This window comes from Ursus arctos, unplaced genomic scaffold (assembly GCF_023065955.2).
Source record: "Ursus arctos isolate Adak ecotype North America unplaced genomic scaffold, UrsArc2.0 scaffold_5, whole genome shotgun sequence".
NCBI lineage: Eukaryota > Metazoa > Chordata > Mammalia > Carnivora > Ursidae > Ursus > Ursus arctos.
The window spans coordinates 58,029,133-58,051,763 of NW_026623067.1; the positions used below are offsets into that span (position 1 = coordinate 58,029,133).

At 43.1% G+C, this 22,631-nt stretch overlaps 1 protein-coding gene across 5 annotated transcripts in view; it reads right to left on the reverse strand.

Moving 5' to 3' along the window:
• The window catches only part of FOXD1 (forkhead box D1), a 178,671-nt gene that overhangs the window by 149,002 nt on the left and 7,038 nt on the right, over positions 1 to 22,631 (reverse strand). The window contains exon 3 of one of the 5 annotated variants that reach the window (XM_057307288.1): positions 5,096 to 5,283. The exons of the other annotated variants lie outside the window; for them this stretch is intronic. The gene's annotated coding sequence lies outside the window, so the exon portion shown is untranslated. Of the gene's footprint in view, positions 1 to 5,095; positions 5,284 to 22,631 lie in introns of those variants that run through there. 5 annotated transcript variants of the gene reach the window in all.

Consider the following 22,631-nt stretch of genomic DNA (forward strand, 5'->3'; position numbering starts at 1 on the left):
AGCACTATAGCAGCCCCAACCAACGGACACGGCACCTCCAATCTCTATCTGGTGAAAGCCAAACTGTGTTTATATTAATTATAATATGAGTAGCAGTGAACCAAAGTTCCAATTAAGAAGTGGATTAGTAATCTTTAGATGCCCACGATTCATGGAAGAGGTAAGAGTTGAGAGGGTTTTAGAGAGAGAGTTGATTTGGTTTTAACGTCAGGCTGCTACCCACCAGTCTCCGTGTTTGCCTTTTCCGTTCCTTTAAGTAGGAAAGAAAACCTAGAAGAATCACCTCACTTTGCTTACTGGATGTGAATGGAAGGTGGGGATGGGGGTGGGGGTGAAGGCATAAACTTACCTCAGAACAAAGCAAACAACCATATTAAACAGAGGGGCTGTTAATAAAAAGCAAACTAGAGACAGCGCGTGTCTTTTTAATGACCAGGGCTGGGATGCCCTGTGCAAACATAAACAGTTCCAGCCTGTGGAGGCCTAGAAAACCTCCAGTCGTGGAGTTTGGGTTCCCTGCCACCCCCTCCGAAGGGTGCCCGGTCCTGCCAAAAATCATTTACAAATAAAGAGCTCTCAGAAATGTGCCCTACCTTCGGCCAAAGAGGAGAACCTCTTTTCCAATAAATATCTGGCCCGGAATGGGGGAGGGGAGCCAAGAGTAACAAAGGGAGCCAGCGGCCTGGGTTTGTTTGGATTGCCCGGCCCGCGCAGGAGCGGCCGGGCGCAGCTGACCACGGGTACAGCTAGGTTAATTTCCACATGGAGCTGCAGAAACCCTATCCGCGGGTTGCGAAGCGTGGGTCAGCCAAGGCATGTTAATCTGTTTAGCATGTGCGCCGCGCGGAGGAGCCAGACCACCGGGGCGCAGGAGGCGCGGCCGCAGCCGCGCTGCTCCGGGGACTTAATAAAGAGCTGAAGGCAAGGAAGGGTAGCGAGGTTGTGGCGGCTCGGGGCCAGCCGCGCCCGCGGGCCCCGGGGAGGGCGAGGCCGCCTGCTGCCAGCCGCTCGCGGCCCGCGGGCCCCCGGCTCCGCGCGCCCCAGAGGCTGAGCGAGCCCCGACCCGACTAAGGCTGGGCGCACAGAGGCGCGGGCAGGGCGCGGGGACCCGACCTGCCGGGGCCCAGAGAGCCGCGCCGCCCACCCCATCCCCCCGTCCCGGGAGCAGGGGGGAGGGGGAGGGGGTGGGTGGGGTGGGGACACTCTTCTCCGCCCTCGAGCCGGTGGGGAGCAGGGGAGCGAGGGGTTAGCCATTTAGAACATTTTTAACTAATCAAAATATTTGCTGATGAGTATTTATTTTTACAAGAACTCGGTTTGGCTGGAGACTTCCCGAGCAACAATATGGGCTGCCGTATTAGGTTTGTGACGCAGCCAAGTGCGGTCGGGCTTATTGAATCTGCGCGCCAGAGATCACTCGCTCCAGAGATGTTTCTCTGTTCTGGGGAAGAAGCTTTCCCAAGACCGTCTTTCCGCAGATGGCGTTTAGAACACAACCACATGTACCCCCCCCCCCCACCCAAAGCACGGGAAGCTTCGTATATTATGTTTGGGCTGAACGGCAAGAGGAACGCACGCCCTTCCTAGTCAAGCAACAGAAGGGGAAATAGAGGGAAATGTCCCAATCTTGAGAAAGGAAAGCCCACGGTCAGAGGCTCCAGTGTAAACACAAACAGAGCTGGATTACAACAACATCTACCTCCATACGTCCCTCTAACGGGCTAACAATCTTTCCTACCTCTTTTTTTCTTCCTCCTAATACTAGAGAAAGACTGGCTTTTAACTTTACTGAAGAAAAGTTGTTGAGTCTAGTCAATACTGATTAAACCATCTACTTCACTCAAGTCATTGCAGAGCTACTGGCCACTATCTAGGAAAGGTCATAAAAGGTTAAGTCGAATCAAGTTTGAAAAGGGACAAATGAGAGTTCATAGTGAACAACCTTGAACTGTAAAGATACCTGCAGAAGTACCAGACTATAATTTTTAAAATGCTGTTGACTGAGAACTAGATTGAAATCTCCTAATTCATAGCAGTGATTAAGGAATTGGATTTAAGTCATTAAGAAAATGGGCTCTCTGGCATAAGCTCCTAATGGTTAACCTGACCAATTTAACAATCCATTTGACAGTGCTTTCTAGAAAAGACTCCCCGGTGCTGGGGGGGGGGGGTAGAGCATCACCACCAAGAAGTGCTGCAGAAAGTGTAAATGAGCAGATTTACATGATGTTGCCTGAGAAGCAGAAAGCAAATCTGCCCATCATGAAAAAGACGACTTCCCAACTGCAGGATGACACAGGACTGGTTGGAATGTATATGTAGAAGAAAAATATCTATAAAGTTCTTGAAATCCTAAGCTAAGTATCACTTGACAATGCAATCAGGTAGCTTTCAAAAGCAAACAGAATACTAGGATAATGAAAGCAAAAGAAACTGTTAGGAACCACCAACCCACTTCTCCCTTTATTCTCTATTAGAGCTTTTTGTCAGCTTGGGGAGACACAGCTGAAGAGATGTGGAGAATTACAACAGTCTCCCTTCTCTCCGATACTCCACTTGCTTGGTTTACACTGGTCATTGAGTGTTCTGATCTTAATGACTTAATGACAGTTGCCACCTGTCATTAAGGTGGGCCAAATACTCCCCAAATCAAAGTTAAATTATCTGTGTCTTCAAGAAGTGTAAAAAGAGCTTGTGGTTTCTTTTGATCAAAGAAATCCATGGCCCTGAAATTTAAACAGAAAAGGAAAGACAACAGCACTAATAAAAATTGCCTGCACTTTATACTATTTTGAAACTGGTTGGCAGAGATGAAGGGACTAAGGAAAGTAAGTTTCAGAGAGCCCCTCCCCCCCAAAAAATCATAGCTGAGGAGCTTAAATTCTTCAGAATCAAAGAAGAGAACAAGTTTGAATATTTCCAACTCAGATTTCCTTTATTCAGTGACCCCAGCCAAAAGATGACACCTTGCTCCTGCCAGTCAAAAAAAAGACATCAGTTCAGTGCCTGGACGTCCAGCGAACCAAGGAAAGGTGGCTTGTTCCTGTGCCCAAGCTGAGGCTTCTGATGGCCCCCTCTCCTCCACGGGAGAGTGTCTTGGTCAGATCCGGCTGCTACAACGAAATACCATAGAATGGGTGGCTTAAACCACAGACATTTATTTCTCACTATGCTAGAGGCTGGGAAGTCCAAGATCAAGGTGTCAACAGATTCCTTTCTTGGTGAGAGCCCACCTCCCAGCTTGTGGACTTCTCCGTGTCTTCACATGGACATGGAGAGTGAGTTCCAGGCTCTTCCTCTTCTTATAAGAACACTAACCCATGGGGGGTGGGGAGCCCTCCTCATCACCTCATCTAAACCTAATTATCTCCCAAAGGCCCCACCTCTAAATACCATTAGGGGTTTGAGCTTTGACATATGAATTTGAGGGGACACAAACATTTCGTGCACAACAGGGAGGCACTACCGTGGGAGTGCCATGCTGCTACAGAACTGCTGGGATGGAACACTGGGTAGCAAATGCCACCCTCCCTTCAAGGCACAAGACCAAGACCCTACAAAGGACCCACCTCCCTCTTTGAAGCTTTCTCTGTTTCCCTTCTTTAAAACCCATCATTCCTCTATTAAAATTCGTACAGCACTTACTTTTGCCATCCTTGGTTATTTCCTAGCATAAGTACTTCGGATTAGTTTGTTTGGGGGTTGGGTTTTTTTTTTTTTTTTAATTAGTTATATTATGTGTGCCTAGCTGGAAAGTCATAGCGGTAACAGTAGTGAGATGATGATGACGGCAGTTACCATCGATCTGGCCTGTCTCTTGTGCTGGTGCTTTGCATACACCTTATCATATAATTTTCACAATATATCTATGAGGTAGGTATTAGGAGTGCCCTTTTACAAACAAGAAAACTGAGTCTCAGAGAGGTTTGTAGCTTATTTACCAGGTTAGAAAGTGGCAGAGTTGGGTCTCAAGCCGTTGGCCTCCCAAGCCTGAGCTCCTCACTGGTGCACTGTCATATAAGTCCTTCTTAAGCACGCAGTGCCCCCCCCCAAATTTTTTGGAGGATGATAATGTAATATTTCATTTCAACTCCCCTGAAATCAAAAAGAGCTGAAAATTTGGGGGTACTGACCATTTCCTTACTGGGTAAAAAAACACACAAAACTGTATTCCGGTCTCTACAACATATTAATTCTTGTCCCCTCCCCTTTTCAAAGGCAAGGTATTTTCCATCACATATGATTCTGTTGTGCACCTTCCCTGAGCCTTAGTCATTCTGTTTGCAGCAATGATGATTGATGGCTTTAATTTTTAAATGTATTAAACACCAGACTGGTGGGAAAATTTACTTACCCCATTTGTCATTCTAAAAAATTTAAGACTGATGAAATATAGAAAAAAGAATTAGGCTTACATGGAGCCGAGTTTCCCAAGGCCCCCAGTAGGTAGGTGGAATGGGGCAGGAAATGAACCCAAGACTTCCTGAAGAGCTCCAAGGGAGGAGAGTGCAGAAACCTGGTTAAAATGCCCAACGGGTCTGGGAATGACCTCTTCCTATATCAGTCCTTGGAGTAAGGGTTGGATATCCATCAGTCAGAAGAAAAAGAACAGGGCCAAGGTCCTGATTAGCTCATGGGTCTCATATCTATAAAATGAAACTGGTAATACTGGTGCTTCCCTTCTTAATAAATATGCTGTCACATTAAGGGGCAAACCTGGTCAAGTACCCTGGATGCCTCCAAGGAAAGCACCATGGAAAATTTCTTTTCTAAAATGATGTTTCTGGGGCGCGTGGGTGGCACAGCGGTTAGGCGTCTGCCTTCGGCTCAGGGCGTGATCCCGGCGTTATGGGATCGAGCCCCACATCAGGCTCCTCCGCTATGAGCCTGCTTCTTCCTCTCCCACTCCCCCTGCTTGTGTTCCCTCTCTCGCTGGCTGTCTCTATCTCTGTCGAATAAATAAATAAAAATCTTTAAAAAATAAAATAAAAAAAAATAAAATGATGTTTCTCACTCTACCACCAGAAAGTATTTTTTCCCAAATAACATGATTGGTGAACTAAAGAGCTTTCAAATCATGACAGATCGACGTCATTTAGATAATCCATTTGTCTGGGGTTCCAAATGGAAAATAGGATCAATCCCCCAGAATTCCTCAAACACCAGGTACCCTTCTATGGGCCAAACTTGCCTGGAAAGGAGAACAGAATGACGTTGCCCAGTGAATTCCCCCAGGCTTCACATTCCAAAAGCGTCCCATTAAATGAGTCCAAGCAGTTGCTTCTGAAATCATAAATTCCAAAAGACAATGAAAGTTGCAATCACAAGGGGTAACAGAAGCCAAACACATTAGGAACATGTTCCTTGAGCAAATAGCATAATTCCGGACACGCGGGAACACATGGTTTGCCTCAAACATGTTTCATTTTGTCATCGCACTGAGTGCACAGTATTTCTCTTTGGGTGCAAGAGTGATTGATTTCGTTGGGAGAATTGTTTTAGGAACATGAAAGTTGCCAAAGCAAACACGTTGGAGGGAAGTGTGGAGAAGGGGAGTAAGAGTATTTGGAGTAGATCTGGGTTTGGGAAGTTCACGCAGAGGTGAGACACTGAGATGTAGAACAAATAAAAACATTCTGCACACTTCATCTACATAAATTATGTTCAGAAATTCACCGTGTGTAGACATTAGCTGTGCAGCTACAACTCTCCCTAGTGTGCCTCCAGAATGTGGGCACAAAGCCAATGTTTAAGTGAATGATTTGTAACTTTTTCTCCACATAAATTAATCTACGAATATTTAAATCATCCTGATTTTAATCCACAAATGTCATGTAGTCATTGTAAAAAAAAAAAAAACCTATAATCTATTTGTCTTTTATGATAGAATTCTATTACTGACTTACATTAATAGATTGTCTCCAGATATGTCGACAAAATGGACAACATCAAGAATATTTCCTTTGATCTGTTTTTCTTCAATGGAAAAATAAATAAAATATAAAAATCTACCTAAGTAATACACAACAGCACTTACAACCATACGATTTTGAAATGTTCCTTTTGGTCATTTACTTTACATGTAAGTGTTATGTTAGACATGAGAGTTTTTTTAGCCCTTACCTGCCTCTAGGTATTACCTTCAAAGAGGTGTCAATGTGTAATACTTGCGATCCTTCGAAGGGAAAGCGCGCAGTTACATTACAAACTAGCAGATGGGATTTTTTGCTTACTCCATTAGCATTTCCTTTTTCATACAGCTATTCTTAGAGTGCCAAAAGAGAACTTCTGAGAATTAGCAATACACTATTTGAATAAACATTCTCATTTAAAGGTGATACTCTAAGCACCAAATGAATAATTTAAAAAAATGGGAATAGAGACTTTTGAATTGACCTTGTGCAGAACCAGCATAGCTCTGTGCACAGGAAGGTTCTCATCACTCCTGCTAAGCCACAGTCTCTCTCCCACCTCTTGTCCTTCCGCCCCGCTGGTACCTCATGGAAAGGCAAGAGGTCATGTGTATTAGTTATCTATTCCTGCATAACAAATCATCTCCAAACTTAGCAGTTTAAAACAACAACATTTATTATCTTGCGGGTTCTATGGCTTAGGACTCCAAGCACGGCTTAACTGGATGCTCTAGCCCTGGCTCTCACGTGGCTACCGTCAGCTCAGGGCTTGACCGGGAAGGATCCAGTCCCTGGCTCATTCACGTGGTTGTCGGCAGGATTCAGTTCCTTGCTGAGTGGCGGACCGACCCTCAGTTCCTCCAGGGATGATGGCTGGAGGCCTCCCTCAGCTCCTCCCCACGTGGGCCTCTCTGTAGAGCATCTCACAACATGTCAGCTGGCTGCAGCAGAACGAGCAAACAAGGGGGCAAGAGAGAAAACCAGCAAGAGAGAGAAAGTGCCGGGAAGATGGAAGACACCGTCTCTCATACCCTGAGCACGGAAGTGACATCCCATCACTTTTGCTGCATTCTCTTTGATGGAAGCAAGTCCCTGGGGGGATTACATCATCGGGAGCCATGTCAGAAGCTGCCTACATATTCCTGATGCCTATTAGGGGTATACTTTGCTTGTATCCTTGGCCCCACTTCATAATCTTGAATAGTGGTTCTCACGGGGTGATTCCTGAACTAGCAGCATCATTTGGGAATTTATCATTACAAATTCTTAGGCCTGATTCAGACCTACTGAATCAAAAACTCTAGTTGATTCTAGGTGATTCTGAGTAGGCTAAAGTTTGGGAAGCATTGCTGATTTGGATCTCCCAATTCCTCTCTTAAAAAAACCTAGATTTCAATGATGCAAAGGTCTGCCCACATTGTCAGCATACTCATGCTGCTGACGGTTTTGTAATGATGGTGTTTTGCAACATAAACCAGGAGACATGTTTCAAGGTACCTCATACGACATCTTCAGAAGAGGTTTATTTTGGTTTTTCTGTATCTTGGGTTTAAGTTTTTCAATGTAGTGGACCTCATGCTCCTAACTCCACAGGCCAGTATTTTGTAAGTTTGAGAACCAAAAGGAACTAGTTTACTTGAACAAAGTTTCAAAACAGCTAATCCACGATAAAAACAATTCATTTAGTTGTTTAAATGCCAGATTGCTCAAATACCTTGATTCTCTAAGAGGGTTCTTCTTAAACTCTTTACTTGCTCTCAAAAGCGAAAAAAATTTTAATGGCCACAGGTGTACTTGTAAAGTCTGAGAAGGCTAATAAGGCTAATTCTATATTCTAGGTCCTTCTAGTATGAATGCAAACTCTGAAGTGAGTTGGCATCATAGCCATGGAATGCTGTGGCAAAATCTCCACTCTTCCACAGTTGTGTCCCTTTGGTTTCTTTAACATTCCCTCAAACTCATCATCTTTGGGAGGCCCTCTCAGATTACAGAAAGAATATAGACTGTGGGGTTGGAAGATCTGGGTTCAAACCCAAGCTCTGCTACTTAGTACTTGCGTGGCCTCAAGTAAGTTACTTAACCTCTCTGAGCCTCTATTTCCTAATGTAAGAGGCCAAACACCTATCTCATTGGTTTAATGTATAAATTAAAAGTGATTTGATCCAAAAAGTTCCCAGGACAGAGCAAGTGTATAATAAATGTTATTCTACCCTCGCTTTCCTTTGCATTCCCCTTAGTGTAGTACCAATTTCTGCCTTATAGTTATAGAGAACTTTAAGGTATTATAATGTCCCAAAGACATATACTGAATAGTTTTCAATTATTAATTTATAAATGTACGGGTGTAACTTTTGCTTGCTTAATAAAAAACCAACTTGGGGAGGCTGGGTGGCTCAGTCAGTTAAGTGTCTGCCATCTGCTCAGGTCATGATCCCAGGGTCCTGGGATCGAGCCCCGGCTCGGCTCTCAGGCTCCCTGCTCAGTGGGGAGTCTGCTTCTCCCTCTCCCTTTGTGATCTCTCTCACTCTTCCTCTCTCTCAAAACAATAAATAAAAGTAAAATAAAAGTAAAAAAAAAAGTAAAAAAGTAAAAAATCAACTTTTGGCAAGCAAATAAATGAAAGTATGAAGAAAAGTATAATCAATACAAATGGAAAAGCCTTTCAAAAGTCATGTACCAGCAATTAAAATAAGAGGTCTTCCCTCACATCAGGTAAATGGAGATTATAGATACATCTACACTTGTCTATGACCAAAAGTCATAGTCATGCAGCATAGCAGTACAAATGTCAAATATCGGGGGGAATAGGTTACTACGACTCTACCACTCTAGTTGAACGGTGTAGATCCATCAGGCTACATTTTATGGCAGTTTCTTACCTTTACTGTTTTGCCTCATAGACAAAGCCAATCAACTCCAAATTATTTTACCCAGATTTTTCACCTAGTAGATTGGTCAACTTATTCACTAGTCAAAAAATATTTATTGAATGATAATTATGGACAAGGCATTCTGGGAAACAAAGAATTATGAGGCATGGCTATACTTTTAAGCAACTTAAAACATAGTGGGCACTTAATAGTGGACACTTCACAAAAGCTTCTACAGAATTAATTCCAATTAAGTGGTACTAATAATAAATTCTTCAGGTTTAGAGAGACAAGTCCTTCAACGGGGACAAGGAAGAGTAATGGAGCCCAGGTTCTGGAATCAGAACTCTATCCTAGCTCATCTACTTACAGATCTATGACAGTGACAAATTGCTTAACCTTCCCATGCTTTAGTTTACCTCTGTGAAAAACAGGGATGTCCCCTTGTAGGATGTTTGTGAGAATTAAATAAGTCACATAACATATTTAGAAAAGCACTCGGCACAAAGTGCACCATACATATGAACTACGTAGTAATACTATTCACGTTGTATTAGTATTCATGGAGAAGGGAAACAGCTCAGTTGGGTCATGTGATGGAGACTACAAAGAAAAGAAGAAAAGATACTACCGGTATGGAGACCAATAAAGATTCACTTGTGAGCAGCAGGGTGACATGATTAAGAGGTTTTGGGGAAGTTCATCTGCAGTATATATTGGACAGTGGAGACACTGGCAACAAGGAGACCAGAGAGAGAAAAATATTTTAGTGGTACAGACACAGGCATGATTGTAACAGTGGGAGTGGAGAAGGGAGAAAAGGCAAGTCTTTGCAAAGGAAGGACTGACCAAGTGTGGCGAATGACTGGATGGGAGAATTAAGGTGATGAAAGAATAAAAGATGATTCTGAAAATGTTAAGCCTGGATTAATAGGAAAATGGAGTACTATGGATGGAAGCAAAGCAGTCAAGAAGGGAAGCCAATTATAGAAGGAGGCTGATCTTAGAAATGTAAAGGTTGACGCTTTTAAGTGGATTTGTCAGCAGGAGTTGAAAATATGGTACTCCTGCATGGAGAAGGTGCTAGTTATCCCTGAGTAAGGGAAGGGCTTGATGAAATGCTATAAGTGGTACCACAGTGAATCATCAGAATTAGCTCTCCCTATGCCTCCTTCACTATCTTTTTCACTTTTCCCAGCTGGCGCCAGCTAGTAGTCTCACCTTCTACCTCTTTATCCCCTTCCACTTTTATCAGGATGGAAATTAAAAATAGGCTATAGATGTCTGAGACTTGTCTCTAAAATCACCGTTTTTCTCGGGGCGCCTGGGTGGCTCAGTCGTTAAGTGTCTGCCTTTGGCTCAGGTCATGATCCCAGCGTTCTGGGATGAAGCCCTCCCATGGAGCCCCGCACTGGGCTCTCTGCTCAGTGGGAAGCCTGCTTCTTCCTCTCCCACTCCCCCTGCTTGTGTTCCCTACCTCGCTACCTCTCTCTCTGTCAAATAAACAAATAAAATCTTTAAAAAATAAATCACCGTTCTTCTCCTCTTGCCACTCAGAAAGTTACATATCCCATACAATTTCTCCACGTTGGAGTCAAAATAATAGAAATACGCTGGAAGGTTAAACATACTTCAACAGTTAACCCCACAACTCAACTGAAAGGACCCCTAGTCCACCTTTTCCTTCTCTTTACATCCAAAATGGTTCCAGGCACAGCCAAGAAACCTCATATATGGTGATCAGACTAGGAGTGTCTGCTGAGTACTTCATATGCATTTGTATATACTGGGCACTCAGGGTGATGAGGCTCCAGTATTCATTTACCTGCTCACTGAAAACATTCTGTTCTTTCATGCTGCTATTCTTTAATACATTCTATTCCCATGTGTAATTTTTCTTTCTTCTTTAAGACTCATGTCAACAATTAACTCTTCTGCAGAGGCTTCCCTGACCCTTCCAGACATAGTTATTTCCTTTTCTGTGATCTTCAACTAATCAGTTCACATTTCCATTAAAGCACATCATATAATATTTGAATTAGTATACTTATCTTTCTCCACCCACCCCCAACCCAATAACTTATTTTTCTTTGTATCCATAGCCCATCACACCATGCCTGGGACACAGTATGTGCCCACCAAATGAAGGATGAATAAATGAATGAACAATCAAGTACAAGACTTTGGTTTCCCTTGATTATTTGTTTTAGTTACAATATCGTATTTTAATGTGATCTTTATTTGTATTTTCTTCAACCCTTATGCTATTTTGTCCCTGTAATGCTATATAGACCCAAGAATCTGGTAACAAATTCCCAAGTTTTGACATTTCATTGGCATTTCATAGGAAGTGGTTTTAGTTTGTTACTAATTTTTTGTGTATTTCATTGAATTTTTTTTATTTTTATTTTTTTTAAGATTTTATTTATTTATTTGACAGAGATAGAGACAGCCAGCGAGAGAGGGAACACAAGCAGGGGGAGTGGGAGAGGAAGAAGCAGGCTCATAGCGGAGGAGCCTGATGTGGGGCTCGATCCCATAACGCCAGGATCACGCCCTGAGCCGAAGGCAGACGCTTAACCACTGTGCCACCCAGGTGCCCCTCACTGAATTTTTAAATGAAAATGTTGATAATTTTTTCAAGAATTTCTGTTCAAGTTGAACAAAGTAACATGTCTTAAGTTACTTTATTTTTAAGATAATGAACTATTTTCAGGCAAATCAAAAAGTGAACAAAAATTTAATATTAATTACTAGAGATTTTTCTATCATAAACCCACATTTTTGTCAGATACCCATGATCTGGTTCTTCTGCTCAAGTCTCTTAGATCCTGTGTGGTCCCTTCTGGCTTATTTAAAATGAGGGGGGCCCATCTATGTAAGCAGGTAGATGAATGGGTGAATAAAAGAAGCCAGTCTCTCTCTCCACATACAGATCTCCAAAAATAATAGGATACATGTGTGTAAAAGTGGTAAACCACTAATAATATTTAGAACTCCACAATTCCTAGTGGAAATAAAATAATAAAGCAGCAAAGCATTCAAGAAAAAGCAAAGCACCATGGTTAAAACATTGGCATCAGAATTCAAAGTCTGTCTGAAATCCAATCACTGATGATTTGGTCTGCTTATACTAGGAATTTAGACTCCTTTTATGTTATGGTCCACTTAGAGATAGGCAAGCTAGACCTCCTGACCAGGGTCTGCATTAAGACCGTGCTCTACATGGGTGCCTGGGTGGCTCAGTTGGTTAAGCGTCTGCCTTCAGCTCAGGTCATGATCCTGGGGTCCTGGGATCGAGTCCCACATCCTGCTCTCCGCTTGGTGGGGAGTCTGCTTCTTCCTCAACAGCCCCCCCCGCTCCTGATATCTCTCTTTCTCTAATAAATAAATTGTAAAAGTCTTAAAAAAAAAAAAAGACTGGGCTGTAATTATGCAACTGCTGAACACTCTCATTATCAATGGAGATTTTTAACAACCGAACTACTAGTAGTACTGGTTGAGTCACCCTTACACTTTGGTAGAGGGAGTAAAAGAACTACAACCATGTCTAAAGTTAGTAAATATTTCACTTGCAATAGTTCAAAATTACAAAACAGGTAAGGTAATGTATACTGCTTTGTTTAAAAGAGATTAATAAGTGCTACTCTTTAAACACTCAATACTTTAACATATTATTTCCAAAATAAGGCACAAATTCCCAAGAACCATCCTTAAAGGCGCAAATTTCCAAGAACCTAGAAATGAGGCAAAATTTCTAAGCCTTCAGGGAAACTTACGCATGTAAATGAGTATTTCCTTCTAAGCAATCACTCTGGGAGGCCATGTGGATACCAATGATGCTATCGTTCCCAACAACATTTTGAGAATTGTGCTTTTGTAACTATTTTATACAAGATGATAAGTCTTCAGGGACATTTTGGTTTTGCCAAAAAAACTTTTGACCCAACTTGATCATCTGTTTTATTCACCATATTTGACTCTCGCTGACATTTGGCTATTTGTAAAAAGTCAAATCCACCCTCAAAGAATGAGAATGAGAATTTGTCTAACAAATGGGCAAAAATTTTTATGTTCTAAAAAGTTTTCAGCATTGGGCCTATCAGTAGAAAACAAAATTTAAAATGATCAGTCTTTTGAACATCACTTATAAAATACCTGTTGGAAGGACAGGGCCAAATTCATTGCCATAATTAATTATGAGAAATCAACCAATGAAAGCTCTTGTCACATCAGAGAGTTCTATCAATGAAATACTGACTGGTTACTTATTTTTTACTGATTTTTTAACTTTTTATTTTGAAAAAATTATAGACTCACAAGAAGTTACAAAAATAGCACACAGAGTTCTATCTTCCCTTCACTCGGCTTCCTCCAGAGCTGCTAATTTATGTAACTGCAGTACAATATCTAAACCAGGAAAGTGACATTGTCTAACACTGTTAAGTACAGTATACGTTAAGTAGGTCATACATATGTATATGTATATACATATACATATTTAGTCATCATTTTTTACATGCATTCATTTGTGTGTATGTGTGTGTGCGTATGTGTAGTTCTCTGCAATTTCATCCCACGTAGAGATTCATGTAACCCACCACAACGATTAGGGCACAGAACTCTTCCATCACTACAAAAGAACCTCCCCCTCTTGCTGCCCTTCTGTATATGGACCCTACCCTAATTTCCCTATCCCTGGTAACCACCAATTTGTTTCCATCTCTACAGTTCCGTCATTTCAATAATGTTATACAAATATCATATAGTAAGTAACCTTACTTACTTGACTTTTTTTTCACTAAGCATAATGCCTTTAAAATCCAGTTTGTTGCATGCACCAATAGTTTATTCCTTTGGGGCGCCTGGGTGGCACAGCGGTTAAGCGTCTGCCTTTGGCTCAGGGCGTGATCCCAGCGTTATGGGATCGAGCCCCACGTCAGGCTCCTCCGCTATGAGCCTGCTTCTTCCTCTCCCACTCCCCCTGCTTGTGTTCCCTCTCTCGCTGGCTGTCTCTATCTCTGTTGAATAAATAAATAAAGTCTTTAAAAAAAATAGTCTATTCCTTTTTGTTACTGAGTATTCTTCTGTTGTGTCAACATCCCAGAGTTTCACCTATTGAAGGAAGTCTAGATTGTCTCCTTCTTTTTTTTCTTTTTTTTTTGTACAACAAATAAAGCTGCTATGGACATTTATATACAGATTTTTCTGTGAACATAAATTTTCATTTCTGCGGAATAATGCTCTAGAGTATGGTTGCTGGGCTGTACAGTAAGTGCATATTAAGTTTTACAAGTAGCTGACAAACTATTTTCCAGAGTAACTGTACCATTTTACATTCATACCAGTAACATATGAGAGATCCACTTTCTCTGCATTCTCACCAGCAATTGATATTATTGCTATTTTTTATTTTAAGTGTACAGTTCTCTTTCTTATTTTCAGAAATTAGTGACTCAGTTTATATAACGGGTCCTATGATAATTCGGTAGGGATGATTTTTGTCTTCAAATTGTCCTCCTGAGTATGAGCTTCTAGATTTTATATTTATATTCATTTTTAGATTTAAGATTATAAAAAATATGTTTTCTCTACTTCAAATTTACCAACATCCAGTAATAAGCAATCAAAACCTCACTTCAGTCTCTTCCACTTCGGCTCATAATTTCTCCCATGGCACAAACATGCCCACACCTTCCTGTCCTTCCTGGGGAAATGCTGTGCTTCCTGGGGGAAAAAAAAGTCCTACTAGCTGCATTGTCTTTTTTTTACTGGAGGAGGGGAGCAGTTGTTGTCTCTGGTGGAATTCATGAGAGAGCTGGCTTTGTGGCTGCATTGCTGGGGATGCTGGGAGAGAGCAAGGCAACCATAATTCTACAGGTTTGCTGGGCTTCTTTTATTTCTAGAGAACCCCTTTTCTATGGTCAACATTAACTGGCCTGTATAATGATCCATAGAAACAGTACAGACTGCTAGGTTAGTTGCAAAATGAACACTTTACTTCAAACAGAATTCAAAGCACACTTGACAGGCTGTTACATTAAGTACTTGCATGTCTGAGGTAGAACAAACTAGATGTAATTCACTTTTCCTCTCAAGTTCACACCATTCTTTGTGAAGAGGCCCAAAGTACTTACTACTAGTATTAGGGGCTAAAATGGCAAGTAGGAAATAGAATCCAATTACAAAGGCAGCTTATGGCTTCTGCTCTCCTTACATGTACCCACAACTGCACGTTGAAAATGATGTACCTAATAGTCACTACAGTTAAAACACTTCATCCTATTTACTTACTTACTTGTAACCATAAAGTTACCTCTGCTCCTTGATAATGATGTGTTTTGGTGGGGGCTGGAGTTTTGGGGGAGAAAGAGTGCTTGTTTTTAATTTAATTTTGTTTGTCTTTAATTTCAGAGTAAGGTAAAACCTTCCAGTGTCTGCCTACTCTTCTTGACCTATATAAAATGACTTCCCATTTATATTGTCTTACAAATAAAAGTTGAACAGATGAATCTCAAAGACATACTGATCAGTAAAAGCAGCCAAACAAAAGACTGCATGTGCACTGTATGAGTCCATCGATATGAAGTTCAAGAACATCTAAACTAATCTATGGTGACAGAAATGAGAATAGTGGTTGGGGGTAGGGTAGTATGGACTGGAAACAAGCATGGAGAGGTTTTCTAGGATGGCAAAAGTGTTCCATAACTTGATTTCAGCAGTGGTTACACAGGTATTGTGTGTGTGTGTGTACATGCGTGTGTGTGTGTGTGCACACACAAAATTCACTAAGTTAAATGCTTAGGAGTTGAACACTTTACTATGTTATTCTTTAATTAAAATTTAAATTAGCAACAGAAATGAAAAAATAAGAGGTTTGATGATAAAATCACAGACAGAGTAGATTTTGGTTTTTCACTTCAAAGGTTCCAAGAATTTTTAAATTTTGCGAATTATAATTTTCCTCAATGCAAGTGAACCACTTTTCTCATCTCTCATTCTTCTCTGCTCCTCCCAGCTTCTTAACTAATGCGATTTATGTTGCAAAGTCATACATATTGTAACTGTTAAATTAAAATATTGTGAAGCAGGCTGTGGAAGCAATAAAACTCTATTAAGATCAGTTTAGGCCTTTAAAAATTCCATGATTCCTTTCACTCACATGACATCTTTCATTCCTTTTTTTGAAGTTTGGATCCAAGGAATTTTGCATGCTGTGGGTTGGCATTTAGTTAATAGCATCTTTAGCTGAGGTTCCATTTTCTAAATTAACAAGATCAAGAACAGTGACCTGATGATATTTCTTTGTACATTTGGCTCTTTTCCAAAAAGGAGGATTAAAGTGAGAAAGTGAGAGAGAGAGAGAGGCACGGGGGGGGGGGGGGGGGGGAGGGAGAAAGAAAGAAAGAAAGAAAGAAAGAAAGGGAGAGAGGGAGCAAGGGAGATAGGGAAAGAGGAAATCTAACTTTCTTGGTCACCTTCATTCTAGGGTAAAATGTGTCTCAAATTTTTGTTAAAGCATCACAATTTTTTTTAACCTCTCACCGACAAAATGAACAAACAACCTCACACACACGCATGCAATCTGTAGTTGCACTATATCTTCCTTTTCTCATTTCTATCTCTTGTATCCCTGATCTCTTGTGTTTTGGGTCATTCCTAACCAATCCATGAAAAAAAAATAAAGAAAAAAAATCTCCATATAAACCACGGAGGTAGAATCAACAGCTTGCTTACGGAATTGAACCAAGTCAGGTTTAGCTTTTTAAAAAAGACTGGTGACAGAAGTACAAATTATGCAAGTGAAGAATTCCTACAGCAAAGTGTGCAACCAAGACAGTGGGTGGGTGGGCATGCTGAGACTCCCATTCCAGATGCTCGTCTTGGAAACACCATGTTTAAAAATAGGGTGGGGAGAGGTAAGACCAAGCTATCCATAGACAATGTGAGAAATGAGGAGGCAGACAGATGGAGAGAAAAATACGTAGTCTACCGAAAGCAAAGGGGTGCTTTCCAAGCTGGGAAGAGGGAACTAGGAGCCTCTTTCCACTTGGCTGCCCCCAACTTCTCTGCTGTGCCGCGCATTCTAACGCAGTTGGCTGAGCCTTCAGCGTGGGACGCGGGCGAAGGGGCTGGGGACGGGTGGGAAAGCAGGGCCGGGCAACAGGTGGGGAGGTGGTGGACCTTTGTGTCCGGGAAGGAAATCGGCTGCGCTGAAAGGGCGGAAAGCAGTGGCGGGCAGGACTTGAGTCTGCGGGGTCCCCGGCGTTCTCGCAACCACCCCGGGCTTCTCTAATTAGAGAAGGGATGCAGGGTGGCATTAGTTCCCAAACGTTTTAATCGAGACTCTTTTCAATGGCCAGGGATAAATGTAGCCACTGTTACTCTGTACTGAATGCGTCGCAAAGGCTCCCGCTCGGCCCCCAGCGTGGCCATTCAGGGCTCTTTTCACAACCTCTAAGCGTTTCAGTCCCTGGGCCTAGAGACACTCCAGAGCGCTCCTAATTAGTCTAATTAGAAAGGTGGATTGATAAATGGGAGGAAGACAGAGTTGGGTTAGGAAGATGCTCAATGCTGCCAATCTCGGCTGGGTTGCCACTTATTCTCTCCAGAAAGAAAAGGGCGCAAAAAAGGAGGTTGGAGCCGGAGCCCGCCCGCCCGCGAGGAGGCTCCGCTCTGGCCGGATCCGCGGGCCGGGCGGTCACTGACCCCGCGCTTCCCGCCCACAGCCGGAGCCCGGCTGCGGGCACAACCGCTTCTCTTGCGAGCACCTCCGGGCCGCGGCCTCCCAGCCTTCGCCGCGCGAGGCCGGGAGGAACGGCTGCGGACGAGCAGCGCACGGCCTCCCGTCCCAGGCCCGCGCCTCTCCGCCCCACCGGGCCCCGCAGCCACCCTTTCCTCGCCAAGGAACTCGTGCGGAGGCGCAGCCTGCGCAGCGCAGCGGCGGGACCCGAGGGGCGAGCGACGGAAAGCTCCGAGCGGGGCCTCCGCGTCCGGCCGCGCCACGTGGCCACTCCCGCGCCCTCCCGCCACCCGCCTTGCGTGTTGTCTGAGAAACGCCTCATCCCAATGAAGCCGAAACTCCAAGAAGGAAATAACTTTTCCCTGCGCGCGGCTGCTGGGTGGTGTGCGTGCGAGGTTTCTTGGCGGTTCTCCGGAAGCAGGCCCCTCACCCGCGCCGCCACTCCTCGGGGTCCTGGGCGCGCTCCCTGGCCGCGCGCGCGGGGGTGTCAGGCGCGGACCGGCTGCGGCCCCGCGCATTCCTGCGCTCGCGCGGACCACGGGAGGCCGGGAACCGAGCAGTGCGGGTGGCTTCAAGAACACTGAACCTTTAATTGGGCTATAAATCAGACAGGGGAGTGCGGTGGAGTTTGTGCAGGTGTAAAAACAGAGGGGGAAGGCCCGGGCCGAGCAGCCAAAGCGCCCGGGCAGGTCAGAACCTCCAGCAAACTAACATCTTGATAAGTCCGCTGACAACAAAATAAACAGTGGAGAGGGTCGGGGGAGGCGGGGAGCGCTGTCACCCGCGGCCCGCGCGCAGCAGCACGGAGGCGGTCTGCTCGGGGGAAGGCAGGCCTCTCTCGGTTTTTGTCTGGGGCTTTGAGGTGGGGGGTGGGAGGATGGGGAGCGGCTAGGAAGGAAGAAGGAAAATTCCCTCCCTTCTCACCCTCTCGCGTTCAGCATCGCATCCCGATGGACAGAGGGCCCCAGAGATGTTAGACGGCGAAGGTTTGGGGAGTGCGCGCTGCTCGCCGACTCCGGCTACGTCCGGGTGCCTGAGCTGTGGCCGTCCGCGGGCCTGGCCGTGGCGCATGGGTCGCGCGGCCCTCTGCGATCAACGGGTCCCCGCGCCCCCTCCCAGACTCGGCGCCACCGAGAGACAAACCACCGGCTCCGGCTTCATTTCAACGACTGACGTTGGGAAAACACTGCCGCGCCCCTGGCCGAAGGAGGTAACAAACCAAGTAGAAAGGGCGATCAAAAATGAATTCGGTGCAGTGCTCGTGAGCAAAAGCCTGTCAAAACCTTATCGAGACGTTGGCACAAGCAGCAAACGGATTCACAGACAAAGGAAAACAATACAAGTCTCGTTAGATCATTTTTCTGGACATTGTTTAAGGTCTGAAAGGGACCAAATCGTTTCAAAATGTTGCCAGTAAAAATTATCCTATGTGGAATGCAACTAATCCTTTTAGGTTCCTGTCAACTGTTTCCACAAAAGGAATCCGATTTTTCAAATCAGAGATCCAAAAGTCTTTGGGGAGAGATTTATTACATGCCAGAGCTTTAGTTACAGAATAGAGTTACAATAACAACTCGCAACCACCAACTCCCTAAAATAAGGGATCCCTTCCCAGATAATTCTAAAGAAGTGTGGGGAATGGTTTGCTGGAGTCCTGCTATGTATTGGGGGAGGGGAGGGCGAGGGAGGGAAAGAGGAGGAAGGCAAAGAAATATTAAATTCCTTACGTAGGAAAACAGAACAGAGTGCCTCAGCATTTTATTTTTATCCTCTGTACCCCTAGTTACTTTTGAAGAAGAAAACAAGACCCAAACTTGGTGATCTGCCCTCACAGTTCCTTGGTGATGACAACTTAAAGGTGAGGTTAATGCTTGAACTGAATAGGGAAAAAATCTTGGTGCCTATGCACCCCCAGTGGTCCAGAACCTGGACTCTCTGAGTTTGCATATTGATGTGTCTACAATTTCTGCAAGTGGAAAAATATTTATTTTAGAGTTTGTAAAAGAATACAAGAAAAATAGACTGTGCTTTATTTTTTTAATTTCTTTGATTTGTAATAAAATATTTAAGCATGGGGGCCGGAATAGTCTAGGGTTTTTCACTCTGTCTCTATTTAACTCTTCACAAACCCATGTGAAGATAAACTCATTCCATTTAGGTCATAGTCTCAGTTCACAGTAGTATGAGCGTTTCATGATGCGCTCCTCCTCCCTTTCAGGTCTTCACAGAGAAGTAGTGGCTAGGGATACCATTATTAAGTGATCTATTAGTAAAAAGCCTTAAAAACTTGGAAGGAAACTCAAATTTATAGTTTTCTGCACAGAGGAGTTTGGCACTGAGTTATCTTCAAACTACATAGACGTTTAGGTGTTTTAGGCATTTTGTGAGTAAACTGCCAAACTAGAAAGATACTGTCAGGAACCAGACAACTTCTGTTTTGTTTACAGACTATCAAGATTTTTTTTAAGAGAGTTCTGTTAACAACAACAAAAACTGAAAACAAATCTTCCTACTCTTCCTTCCACCCCCACTGTTTTCCTGTTGGAACAGCTTGCTCCTCCTGTTCCCCGAGCGTATGCTTATGTTATTAGAGGCAACTTGGTGGCAGGGCTTCTTTCACTTGTTTCCTGTATTTAAAGTGGGAAGAAAGGGATTTGCAATGTAGCAGGTGCTCAATAAATACTGCAGACTAATCCCACTTTTCAAAGCTTAGAGGTTAAAGAGATGATCAGTAGATAAGTAACTAGAGACAAGAAATCGAGCAAGAGACTAGATGAGTGGATCTAAAACACTGTTGGTTTGTTTATTTTAGAAGGGAGGAGAAAGTTAGCTGTCCAAATACACAACCGGCTGAAGCAGGAGAAAACACAATGCCATCTCTTCTCATTATTTCTAGAAAGGGTTAAGTAACAATTTATTTCATACACAGAGTGGGAATTTTGAAGAAAGGTGAGTTTTTACATATAGCCAAAGACTTCCTTAACTAATGTATCCTCCAAAGTTTAGAAGTTTTACTTTTTATTTCCTGGAAGCATAAGGATGTGAGAAAGAAGCCACAAAGGAATCATCATTCTATACATTTGTACAGGTTTCATGTTCTACAAAATATTAGCAAAAAAAAATTGTCTTATTTCATTCTCACAACCTATCCCCACATTCCCCTAAACTACAAGTGAGTGTAAAAGCTGATCTAACATTTACTTTCAACCTAGTTTTATTTATTCTTTTGTGGGCTTTGGAGATTTTTTTTGGTTTGTGATTTTCCCCCCTCTCCATAGTTAATCATTAAAAAAAAAAAACAATCTTGTCATGGTCATTTTTATATATATGAAGCTCTGCATTAAAATAATAAAAATAGAAATAGAGGACCAAGTTATTTTTCATTCATAATATGCTTCATTGCTGACATTTCAGAAAATGTGTTGTGTCCTTTTATTGCTGAAAATATCTGCCTTTTATTTCTATTAATGGAAATTCCTAAGCAAGTATGCAAAGAAGCTTCTGCTCTCTGCCATAACTACTATATGCCCCCACTTTGTCTTTATTAGTCTGTTATTAATCAGTAGTTGCAAATAAGAGACTCTCAATTTGTGCCTGGCTCCCCAGGGACTGAGAGGGCCAGGCAAGGCCCCAGGGCCTCAGATCGACCACCCTGGGCCTGCCAGCTCCTCTCCTGGTGCTCAACAGACTCACTGGGCCTAGGGACACAGTCCATATAGCTTGCATTCTTCCTAATGGATTAGACAGATTCGTCTTTAACCCTAAGCTCCCACGTCCAGGGAAACACCCCATCTTCAAAAATCGAGTCACTCTCATTTTAAGAATAGAAAAATAACCTTCCAGACTTTCAAATTCAGAATCAGAACTTTCTAAGTTCTCTAAATAAAGCTTCTGATATTAACTGATGGCTTTTCTTCCTGAAGTGGGCTTTTGTTGTCTTTTACAGTGTAAAATCTAAAAGAAAAATGTTTCTGGTTTTACAAAAACACTCTTTCCCTAGAGAATCAATGTTATCTTGCTGTTTAAACACTGTCCCTTGGAAAGTGCTTATGCACCACATGCACTCTCCTCTGCAGTCTGCCGCTCACAATGAGTCAGATGCAATCCTTGCACTGACTCCAGCTTGGATGTCCTCATAAGGGACAAAGCCCCAGCGACTGCCTGAGGAGGCTGGCCTTCAATAAGGCTTCTGGTAGCAACTGGCAAGGATGTGTTGTTCTCACCAAGGGAAAGATGTGATTCCAGCAAGTGGCCTGGAATTCCCTCCCCACAAAAGCATTTTAGGGAGACCTCTGGCCAGGCAGGTCTCAGCTCCAGGTGGGACTATCCTTTGGGAGGCTCCAGTGCAATGGATTAATTATGCAAGGGCTAAAAGGACCTGCTAACCCATATCACACACAGCTGTTCAAAGACAGAAAAATCTTCAAGAATGTGTCTAGATGGGGGGGAGCACATTCTGAGAAAAATGATTTGCCTTCTCATTAAATGTTAAATCAGTTTATCAGACTCTTACATATTCTTCCTTTTTTCACATTGAGACAATGTGACCTTAAGTCTGGTTAGAAAGACAGGCTTAGCAGTTTATAAACAAGTTCTGTCAGTTTGGCAGATTTCAGCCATTAAAAATTGGGGAGAAAAGCAGAGGAAATGGACAAATAGTACAAAGGTGAAAAGGTGAGGGAGGTGTGTGTGTAATATTTTAAAGATTGCTGATGCAAAAAAGATTGGAAGAGTGGTGCTAGGGGAGTGTCATATAGAACAAGGTAGAGCACGCTGACACATGTGAAATGGCTGGTTACAGATTCCAAATGTATCTACAAGAAGGGGCTGGGGTGTCTCCTGAGTAGAGGAGACAGGGAGGAAGATCCAGCAAGAAAGCAAAAAGTGTGTAAGAAATAAATGACTCTTCTACATAGTAACCTCTAAGGCAATTGCCCTGCCACAGTGAGCATTTGATAAATCAAAGGATGGGCACAAAGAGGCAGTGTGATATAAAGGAAATAAAATGGGGTTTAAATACTCAAATCCCAGTAGCTGTGACCTTGGGCAAGTCATTTCATATCTTTTGAACCTTAATATCTTTATTTGTAAAACGGGATCAATAAT